Consider the following 12007-nt stretch of genomic DNA (forward strand, 5'->3'; position numbering starts at 1 on the left):
TGTGATTGCATCGCTTAATGTCCGTTCATTAGTGCTAGGAAGAAAAGACGTAGGAGTTGAAGTTTTCAGAAATATATGCATCGGTATCTCGCGCTCTAAGATAGAAGACTTTGCATTTACACACGCCGATTCTGCTATCATTTTATTGTCAGGAGGTGTCTTTGATTCACTCCGAAATCATTTTTTTTCTGTTCTCGACTTCACCGGCAACTTTGTATCAGACCTATATCCATTTAACTTCTCTAATTTGACAAGGGTCAGCAAACTAAATTTAGGTCTGAACTATATTTGGAATACAGCGCCAAGCTACTTTGATGGCATGCAAAAATTAAAAGTATTGCAAATGGACCGTAACAAGTTACAAATTTTAAATCCTGATAAGAACACTTGGACAATAGATCTAGTTGAGTTGAACATATCTCACAATCTTTTTTCAATCATTTTAGAATATTCATTTGTCGGTTTGGATAACTTAACTCTCTTAGACTTGAGTTCAAACCCCGACCTTGTTGCCTTAGAACTAGGATCATTTACGGGACTTGACAGCATTAAAACTGTTTATTTGTCCGAGTGCAATATTGTATACATTTGGCGATTGAACATCCCAAACTTGGAATCACTTTCCCTTAACAGCATGACCTTTACTTTCGAACCAGGAGAATCTTTTAAAGGAACACAATTTCTTGTAAATTTGGACATGATAAATGTTAAACTTAATAGCATACATGTGTGGAATGTGACTCAGAACGTTTCTCTTTTTGATGGACTGTCTCACCTTAAGACTTTGGATATGAGTGAGAATCCTGGTTTGAGAATTATCACTAATTTGCCTATTGAGATCTTTCGGCAACTATCTGCTTTGCAAGAGCTTAATTTAGACTTCTGCAAAATAGTAACATTACATCCACTTTTATTTGCAAGACTGTACTCTCTTCGGAAGCTGGTGTTAAGAGGAAACACGATTAAGCAACTTCATTCGGATTTACTGACGGGGTCAAAGTATTTAAAAAGCATTGACCTTGAAGGAAACTTGTTAACGCACCTCGCTGAAGACATTTTTTCAAACAATAAAATACTGACAAATATTTCACTAGCAAATAACAAAATATCGCTTTTCAACAAAAGTACTTTTACACCTATTAAATCTTCTCTTTCATCTCTTGATCTTTCCGTGAATCCAATCATCTGCAACTGTGAACTGAAGTGGCTTCTTGTTTGGCTAAATGGGCCGATACACCTCATCAATGAGGAAGCAACTAGCTGCTCATTCGCGTCAATGGTTCCTCTTCGTGAGAAACCTTTGCTTGATTTTGATGTTAACATACTTTGTACATCCAACAACATTCTCCTAGTTTGTTTAATTCCCCTCGCCGGCATCAGCGTGATTGTCATCTTCGTACTCGTTTATCACAATCGATGGCCGCTGAGATACAAATTCTTTCTCTTGAAACTAGCAGCCCTCGGTTATATGGAGATACAAGATGCTCGAGACCACAATGACTACGAGTTCGATTTGAACGTTATCTTCTACGACGATGACGAAGAATGGGTTCGCCAATTTCTCCAACCAGCTCTTGAAGAACAGCTTCCACAGTTTCAGAAGAACGTCTTTGGTGACGGAGATCTCGTTCTGGGCATGCACTACTTGGATTCCGTTGACTACGTGGTGACCCATAGTTACAAGACCATCATTTTACTCAGCACAGCCGTCGTGCAAGATCGCTGGTTCATGCTCAAGTTCCGGACGGCCATGGATCACGTGAGTGACACCCAGACCGAATTCGTAGTCGTGGTCTTTCTCGAAGACATCCCAGACGATGAGATACCGTTCCTGGCGAGGTTGTATCTCAGAGATGGCAGACCTTATCTCCATTGGACTGAAGACGTGAGAGGACACGAATATTTCTGGGAAAAATTGGTCAAAACTTTGACCATTAATCTAAGGACCAATGACTTAGTTCCAAACGAGTAGATCATATTTGATGATTATTTCAAGTAAAGCGATTCGTGATGTTAAAATATGACTATTTCCCCCCGCATTGCTGCTTTTAATAGATGAATCAATATTTCAATGTAAAGCTGCTTGCACAGATAAAATTGTTACAGTCTTAAATTGACAGATTTAGAATATTAAGAATAGATTTCTTAATACAATAGTCATCACAACAATCATTCCTGCGAAATTTAGAGTAATAGTGTTGTCGAGATGTGATCTCACTGGTTTATTCAATGCGTTACGCGTGGTCGTTCGGATATGATGCGGTCAACCACGGCGTTTTTATTATTTTCATGACGTGTGAACGATGGCAAATTAAACGCGCAACAAAGGTTCTAGGCGTATTCACTTACATGCACTTGAGTTCTGGTAAAAAAAAGAAAATGAATTCTCACAGAATCTAACGAAACTTACACTGAATGTTCATGATTACAAATAAATGTCATGTGCCAAACAATTTTGGAAGAAAATGTATACTGGCTGAGTAATGATCATAGAAAGATAAGGAAATCAGGGTAGTACTATCCCCGACACCATGTGTGTTGTCCCATATACATCTATCTGTGTAAGTGATTGTTACTTTACCAAGACTCTGCCAAATTTATGATGATTTTGATGACTCTAGAACCTTGCATTACACACCACTACTTACATGCTATATGATCAACTTTTCTGATCCATTCCACACCTTTTCTTTCACAACGCAATCGCATTACCAGTACTCAAGTTTATCTTTAAGTCATTATAAAAAATATATATGAACAAATTTTAAAAAGAATCGCCGCATTTTACCGCGGCACATCTGAACAAGGGTTAAGTGAGCCGCAATCTTTATTTTGAAAGACACATATTCCCATCTTTGCGTAGAACCACTACGGAAGTATTGATATTTGAATCACATCGTGATGTTTTACCAGTATATTGAATGTTACATTATGTATATTTTACTCAATAACCAAAGTACATTATATTCATAAGTGTTGTACATAACAGGCTCCGTACTTCATAATATAAATATTTACAAAAAGGAGTGTTCATCCCCCCCTCCCCCCGTTCACGCGGTGTCGCATTAAGGGGCCCAAAAACGTCCACTTTGGGCAATTTTTAAGAAAAAGAGTACATTTTCAAAATGATTCAAAATCCTGCTGTACGCGCCGGTATACGCGTTTAGGGGTATTTTCCTAGCCCTCATGGCCAGACCGGGGGGTATGGTAATAATTCGTCGTGTTTGCTCATACGACGGCCGCGAGAAGTAGCTTATGCCTGGATTACATTTGCCCCGGGTGCCGTACGATGAATTAGTCTACGATTTTTCGTGCGATTTTGAGGACATCGTAGGAGGCTACGGGCTACGATGTTTGTGTTTACATTATCTACGAGCATCGTGCCATTTCTTGTATTGGCCCTCGGGGGCAGGCCGGGGCAAATCCGCATCGAGGCTGCTCGGAGATTGTAAGGAAATCGTGCAATTATAATGCAGTAGCCGTGCAGTCTCCGCAGCCTCCACACGGAAATCGTACGGAGCCCTTGCAGCTTACGTGCAAAGGTTGCGCGGAGACCGTACAGCCGCCGTGCCGTTTTTAAGCCTTTTTTGGCCTCCATGTTCACCGAAAAATTGTACCTTTGCTGCACGATCAGCGCGAGTCCTCCGTGCGGGGATTGTGCGATGACACCTACGACATGTCTACCGACTACGGGCTTACGATTTTTCAATTTTTTTTAACTTTCTGCGAAACAAAATTGTAGAGGCTGCGGAGCCCGTGAATCCGTACGAAAATCTCACGGCCGCCTCCTGCCTCCGCACGGAGGCCACACAAAAAAGAGGATACGGGCAGGATACGGGCTCCGTAGACTAATCGCAGGCCAAATGTAATCCAGGCATTATCTAGCGCGAGTCGGTTTGAAACGATCTTCAGATCTTCAGTGGATCGAGATGGATACCCAAGATACCGACCTAGACCTACCAAGTCTCACGCCTATACACTGTAAAAAAGAATTTGTTCATTGGTAATTTTAACGTATTTTTTCCATGTAGAATTTACTTGAAAACATTAGTTTTGCCACTTACGCACTAAATTTAAGTCTTGCTAACTCAAACTTTCAATTTAGTAGAACATACGTGGAATATTTAAGTAAAATCAAATACATAAGAACTTTAAGTAATTTCAGCTTGTATTAATTTAGTAATTTTAACTCAAAATCAGAAATTATACGTATTACTCAAACAATTTATGTTGATTATTCTTATCTTTTTAAAGTAAGGACCGATGCAGTGCGTAATAGAAATATTTACATAATTTATGAATATTCATTAAGACCAAATTAAACTCTTTTTTAAATAAAACAATTCTTTTTTGTGGTTTAATGAAAATTTAAGGACTTTAAAACATTTACTAATTCATTTAACATGGCTAAGCAAAGACAAGACAATTTTTAATTGTTACCCAGTTCAAAACAAATCAAAACTTGATATTTCAGGAAATTGTCAACCAATTTTGCTTTTAAGATGCTACGATCAAGTATATATAAAATTTGGAGCCTTTCAATATGTGTCGAATTGAAGCGTATGTAATAGTTTGTGATGGTGGTAGATATATATAAACGGTTAAATCTTAAATAGAAGTAGTGTTAGTGATTAGTGATTAATCTTAAATAGAAGTAGTGAATGATTAGTGGATGTTACTTGTTAGATTAGATAGGTACCAAATCGTGCAATATGTAATCCTATCATAGCTTTTTTTTAATTATCTAAAATGATTACAATACTTAAATTATTTACGTTAATGTAACTCGATTTAACTGAGTAAAAATTTATTCAGCAAAATAAGTAAATTCTATTTAGGATACCGTAGGTAATATTTACTTAATAAAAATAAGGCAATTCTTTTCCTCAATTTTATTGAGTTATTTCGACTATTATTTTTTACAGTGTAGCTGGTCCCTTACATTTTGTTTTGCACAGTAGAAGAGTAACTGGTCACTGTACATTGTATACTTTTTGTAAACACTACATGTACTTTATATAAAATAGATCAAATTTGAAATGTAATTCTTTTTTTTCAAAGAGAGGACTTATCATGGCTGTGCATTAAACCCATTTAAAAGTGTGCAGGCTGATGTTATTGCTTCTCTATTGAAATAAATGTTTACGTTGTGAATTTTACCCATTTAAAAGTGTGCAGGCTGATGTTATTGCTTCTCTATTGAAATAAATGTTTACGTTGTGAATTTTACCCATTTAAAAGTGTGCAGGCTGATGTTATTGCTTCTCTATTGAAATAAATGTTTACGTTGTGAATTTTACATCAGAAGCGCAATTTGAGTTAGTTTACATTGTCAACAACTTAAATGGTAATAGCACTTCAAAATGCTTAAGGGGTTACATTTTGCAATACTTTTTTAGGTGTACACAATTTCTTGAAATACCCGTTTAGGGTGTGAATTCGGGAGGAAGAAACACGCAAAACCCTCATATAGGGTGTATTTTGGTTTCAGAAAAAAATCCTCGTTTAGGGGGTGTCTGGAAAACCTTTGGTCACGCTTGCTTACAGTATTTCTACATGACTGACATCCCCACAAGATCACATTTACATTTCATACAACCAATATCACATCAATATTTGTATACATCATTCAAATACTTGCTTCAATATAAGCCATCTTTAATATAGGATTTCCCGGCTAAATTCGCGAGTTTGTCATTCAAATTAATTTGTCTTGCGTTCAAATTCGACGGGTTAGTGCAGTCGGGTATATGTCGGGTTTATATTCCCTTTTCTAGTTTTCAACTGTATGGAATTTTCGTTAGAATCTACGTATGTTTCATTCAAATTAATGAACAATGTGCTTCTTTCGCTATTTGGTCATTCGATTTGGCGCAACACGATTTTCGGACAACTCGACGGTGTACTTCTAGCATTCTAATTCATTTGTAGCATTCTAAATTAGCACTTTGAGCACTTAAATTGATGGTCAACATACATTTCTCGTTTATTACACACTTTTTATAGCTCATTCTTTTTCTTTCAAGATTTTTTTTCATGTGTATTTCATCATTTCATTTTCTTGCATTTATACACTTATACTTATTAGATTTATCTGATATTCATCAGCATTTAAGTTTGATTGTTAAGAAAAAAAAACGACTTGCAATTTGAATGATAAAAATTACGCTTCGGCAAGTGAATATTAATTTGAATGCTAGTTGAGCAGTTTCTGAATTGAATGACAGATCTATGAAACCCTTCGACCAAAATCCTAAATTAAAAACAAAAACTGGAAAATTGAATGATAATTGGCATGGCAAAGCCGATCTGCGCTAACTTAAATGCAAAGTAAATGAATTCCAATGACAAACACGCGAATTTGGCCTGGAAATCCTATAATAAAGTGAACTGATTTCTTATTTCATTTATGATATAAACGTACTGCTCATCCTTATAATATGTCTTTATTATATTTTGTTTAATGAAAAAGAGAAAATGTCGTATTAAATCTGGAAATAAATAGTTGTTGCTGTATCATAATACAGATTAGTGCATTATGTTTATGCACATTCTATGTTTGGATTTTTCCAGGTTGGAAGTGAATGAGCATCGGACAACTTGTCGTAGTGAAAGAAATACTGTAGAAAATCAAGGATTTTATTAAACTTTGATTTACATAGAAGAATTTAGCGACAAAATAGATTCCTTCTTTACTTATTAAATCATTAATGAACCTAATGCCCTTATCATCCCAATGATTTGGAGGGAAAAGAAAGGCTTTCCACCGATTTGTCATTAACTATTTCTTCATAAAGGTTGCACTAATAAATTTAAATTTTCTGTTGTTTAAATAAATGTAGAAATTGAAAAAAGATAAAAATTGAAAAAAGTTTCTTTCGAGAACGGATTTCTTTTTTCTGCTAAGTTTTTTTTAAAGTAATTGTCTCCATAAAATAAGTGGAAAGGCCAGGTGCCGGAACATCCAGTGCTATATTTGTTTCTTGGCTAGTGAATTTCGATCAAAACTTAAACCTAAACGAAAAACCAGGATGATTCCTGGCAACGGGATGCCCGAAGTTCCTTATATTCACGTTTATTTTGATAGCGGAATGATATATTTACTACAATGAAAAGCAAAGAAAGTTCTTGTTTCAATACGAATTAAAATCCATTTCCTTACGCGAATCCTACCTGTTTTCATACCAACTAGTATTACAATCTTAATAAATGTCTACTCTTTTATTCCGATTGAATCTTAAGAAATCTTTATCACTCTGAAGTTAGGATAATAAGTTTGGAGGTTAGAAAGCCAAGGAATGGTTTCATCTGGACCAGGAACTCTACGTTGTGCTAGCAGCGTACCGCGTTTCCACGGCGTGTACTCGTTGGAATATCCGCGGACAAACCGGATGCTGCCTATCTTTCCTTCCTCTTGGAGGAAAAGTAGAAAATCATTCAACCACTCTATGCATCCGCTACAAGGAGATCAGAATGTGAACAGATGTAATGTATGCATTTGTCCGTCCGCTGGCGGCCATTTTGAAATGTTAACCCGACTGCTGACCCAGTTCAGTATCAGCGGTTCGGCGTGCCCGCTACCTGTGCATCTGAAGACGGGTTCCCTCGGGCATATAGCCAGGCGCGGATCCAGGGGGGGGCCGAGCGGGCCTTGGCCCCCCCCCCCGCAAAAAAAAAAAAAAAAAAAAAAAGAGAGAAAAAAGGAAAAGAAGCGAAAGGAGAAAGGGAAAGAAAGAAGAGGAAGAAGAAAAGAAAAGGGGGAAGAAGGAGATCGGGGGCCGAAAGGGCTTTGCCTCCCAGGCTGTTGACCCCCCCCCCCCCCCCATAAAACAAACAAGAGAGAAGGAAGGAAAGGGAAAGGAAAAGAGGAGATACTGGCGTACTGATAGGGAGGGGGGATTTTTAGTAAATTATACGTTTGTATGTGTTTGTTCAAAAATGACAAATTCCTAAATTTGCAGCCAGGCAAGAAATGTGATTCTTGAGATTCCTCCATGTCAGGGCCCGAGGTACGGTGGGGATCGGGAGCCTCGAGCTCTCCCCCCCCCCCACCCTTTTTTGAAAAAGTATATTAAAGAGAAATAAAATAGAATGAGAGCAAGAAAGAAAGAATGCTTAACTGCCAGTGTTAACAAATAATGAGGCATCAAAATATGCTCATCTGACCGTGATTAAATGCCTAAAACCCCTAAGCTTCCGTGGGCTCTGCCCCCTGGATCCCACCAAGGGCCCTACGGCGGGCCCTTAGATGCTCATCTGACGGTAATTTAATGCCTAAAACCCCTGATTTTGGGGGGCTCCGCCCCCTGGACCCAACGCCAAATAGTTACCTGCCAGTGTCACGAAATAATAAGGTATACTAAAAAAAATATGCTCATATGACCTTGATTAAACGCCTAAAACCTCTATGCTTCCGGGGCCGGCTTCGCCGCCGCCCCAGACAAGGATTAACAATCGAGAACGGTACAGCGAATCGTCTTTTTTCTCTCATAATCTTATGAAACGTGAAGCTTCCGCGCTTTGCGCGGGAAGTGGGGAACCTGAATTCAGACAAGGATTCAGAGGCGAGAACGGTAATACCAATCTTTTATGATTTAATAAAACGTAAAAGCTTCCGCGCTTCGCGCGGGATGGAGGGGAGGGGGGAACTTAATTCCGACGAGGATTATTTTCGAGAGCGGTACAACGAATCGTCTTCTTTCTCTAATGATTTAATGAAACGTAAAAGCTTCCGCGCTTCGCGCGGAGGGGGGGGGGGGGGGGGGATGGAACTGAATTCAGACGAGGATTAAGATTCGAGAACGGTACAAGGAATCGCCTTCTTTCTTTTATAGTTTAATGAAACGTCAAAGCTTTCGCGCTTCGCGCAGGAGGGGGAGAGAGGGGGGAACTGAATCTAGACGAGGATTATTTTCGAAACGGTACAACGAATCGGTTTGTTTCTCTAATAATTTAAGGAAACTTAAAAGCTTCCGCGCTTCGCGCGATAGGGGGGGGGAAACCTGAGTTGAGAACTCTACAACGAATCGTTTTTTTTTTCTCTAATAATTTCATGAATCCTAAAATTTTTCGCGCTTCGCGCGAGAGGGGAAAAACAAAATTCAGACGAGAATTATTTTCGAGAACTGTACAACGAATCGGTTTGTTTCTCTAATGATTTAATGAAACGTAAAAGCTTCCGCGCTTCGCGCGGGAGGGGGGGGGGAGAATCTAAATTCAGACGAGGATTATTTTCGAAAACGGTACAACGAATCGGTTTGTTTCTCTAATAATTTAAGGAAACTTAAAAGCTTCCACGCTTCGCGCGATAGGGGGGAGGGGAACCTGAATTCAGACGAGAATTTAGAGTTGAGAACTTTACAACGAATTGTTTTCTTTCTCTAATAATTTAATGAATCCTAAAAAATTTCGCGCTTCGCGCGAGAGGGGAAAAACAAAATTCAGACGAGAATTATTTTCGAAAACTGTACAACGAATCGTTTTGTTTCTCTAATGATTTAATGAAACGTCAAAGCTTCCGCGTTTCGCGGAGGAGGGAGGGAGAAATTCGCCCCTCCCTGCACCGACCCCCCCCCCCGCATCACGTCACTGTTGGTTACCATTACGTACCAATATTTGGCTCGCATAATTTCAAATTTGGGCCCCCCCCCCTAAGAAATCCTGGATCCGCGCCTGCATATAGCCATGTACTCGTCGTCGGCGCACAGCCCCATGTTGTCGGATAGTCGGCGTCCATGTGGGGGAAGGGGCGAACGACTGTCGTGATTGTAGGTCACCTGGTCTAGGGAGACCCCCACGTAGGTCTTCCAGGAACTTGCTGCAAAGCGACGCGCCAGGTCCCTGGACAATTAGGCCCTAAGAATGAGAGTGTCGTGATGCATCTATGCTGTCAAATAAAAAAACCCAGATATTTCTAATTTGTATCATTTTCATTGGCCCTTTACACACTGACGGATTTAATATATATATATATATATATATATATATATATATATATATATATATATATATATATATGTGTGTGTGTGTGTTTGTGTGTGTGCGCGCCTTCAAAATATTGTGTGTTTGCGTTTATCTTTGTTATTTTATTATTTTTGTTTTGTATTAATTTGACTTTGTAAGTACTTGTAAGTATAATGTTTTGTAAGGTTTTTACCCTCTCTTTCAGGGCCGCTCCTCACAAGCATTTGCTTTTCTCTTGGTCCTTTCCACATTCCACACTGTATTTTGTATTATTGTTTGTATGGCTCTCTTAAACGGTGTTGTTATGGTTAAATAAAGTATCTTGAATTTTGGATCTTTAATCGACAGTATATGCATATAGTAGCTGCGCTATATAAAATTAACTAAAATATTGTTGAAGCGCACACTTAAGGTTTGAATACGATGAAGTAGAGGAAGGGGAAAGAGATAGATGAAGTTCGAGATCGAAAACTAGAATGATCGATGGGAGTAAATCAGCAATAAATGACAGTAGTAGGACTAGAGAAATTGAGGGGGTAAGAGTTCTTGCCTATGGATTATGCCCTATCTAGACTTGCAATCAGACCTCTAATCCCCTTCCAAACCAAACATATCAAACGATGCAATTTGGCGGGATGCTTTAAATAAAGGTTCACCCAATATTATTTTATTATCATTCTCCAGGCTTTATTTCATCGTATTTCAGGTGGGCTGCAGTTCCCTTTTATGGTAAGAGTTGTTGGCTGCACGGATAAATTAAGGAATCGCGTTAGTGTAGCCATCGCGTGTGTCATGAAAGCTTCTTAACGGCTTATCCCTACTTATATATTAAATGATCTACATCTAAATGCACAGGAGACAACATCAATCGTGATCGACTATGAATTTTAATTATTGGTTTGTCGCTATTTTGTTCTGGAAGATGGTTTATTATGACCTCATTTCGATACCAGATAATCACCGCAATTATTTTTTTCTCATAATTATAGGCCTATTATTATCATGCCGATGCGTCAGGGATGGTGGTTAGGGTAATGATGATGACACAAATATTTGACGATAAAAGATTATAGACGCGATAATAGTCATGGTCATCATTTAACCCTGAAAATAATTATCATGCACATGATGATGATAACGAAAGCCAGGATAATGATGATGATGATGATGATGATGATGGAGACCTCAAATTTTGACGCTATTGATGATAAGAATATGCAAGGTGCAAAATATTTTCGAACAAAATGATACAAACGATATCAAAAGCTTTTTTGTCCCTTTAAACAATGAGGCGAAATGAATTCGTTCACTGATTTCTCTTCGTGGAATTTCTACTTCAATAACAGGCATGATAGAAACAGGGGGTATTGAGAAGGACCTAACCTTTATTCGACAGTAATGTTCTGGTTTTCAATCCCTCTTCTTCTGATGCCTGACAGGAGTTCTACTTCGACCATCCTCCCACCCTTCCGAGGGCGAGTACCCTTCCTTTCTTTCAGCCAAGGCTCGAGAGACCTGATGCACTTGTCGTCTCGAAAAGGTCACTAGATGTGAAGGAGCGGGCGATATTTACAACAAGTATACGTGCTCTCTGTTTTGCGAGGGTCCTGTCGGTCGTAAACAAAGCGGCGAGGTGGCGTGATGGAGGTGATATTCAAGTGGGCCAATGTATGATGAAATTTTAATTAATGCACGTCGTAGTATCTTCCCCATCCATGTTTCTCTGCTGTCTGTGTATACTTCTCCGGCTCAGGTACCTGTGGCTCACTACCTCATTCACACACACACACACACACGCGCACGCACGCACACACCCACACACACACACGCGCGCGCGCACACACACACACACACACAATCAAACACGCACTCATACCAAAAGTCATATTGATTTCAAATGTACAATGCATTTCCAGATATGCTTTAGACCATGAACTTATTTTTTTTTTCTGTATTGAATTTTTTTTTTTTTAAACTTCAACATCTGCCAATCAATGCAAAATATGATGAAATCGGTTTTAAATTTCAGTTACTGTACACGGAA

At 38.7% G+C, this 12007-nt stretch overlaps 1 pseudogene; it reads right to left on the minus strand.

Moving 5' to 3' along the window:
* Positions 1-7161: 7161 nt before the first annotated feature.
* On the minus strand, positions 7162-9881 carry LOC115925918 (annotated as a pseudogene).
* Positions 9882-12007: the final 2126 nt, after the last annotated feature.

Source organism: Strongylocentrotus purpuratus, unplaced genomic scaffold, assembly GCF_000002235.5.
Source record: "Strongylocentrotus purpuratus isolate Spur 01 unplaced genomic scaffold, Spur_5.0 spur5_scaffold_19, whole genome shotgun sequence".
Taxonomy (NCBI): domain Eukaryota; kingdom Metazoa; phylum Echinodermata; class Echinoidea; order Camarodonta; family Strongylocentrotidae; genus Strongylocentrotus; species Strongylocentrotus purpuratus.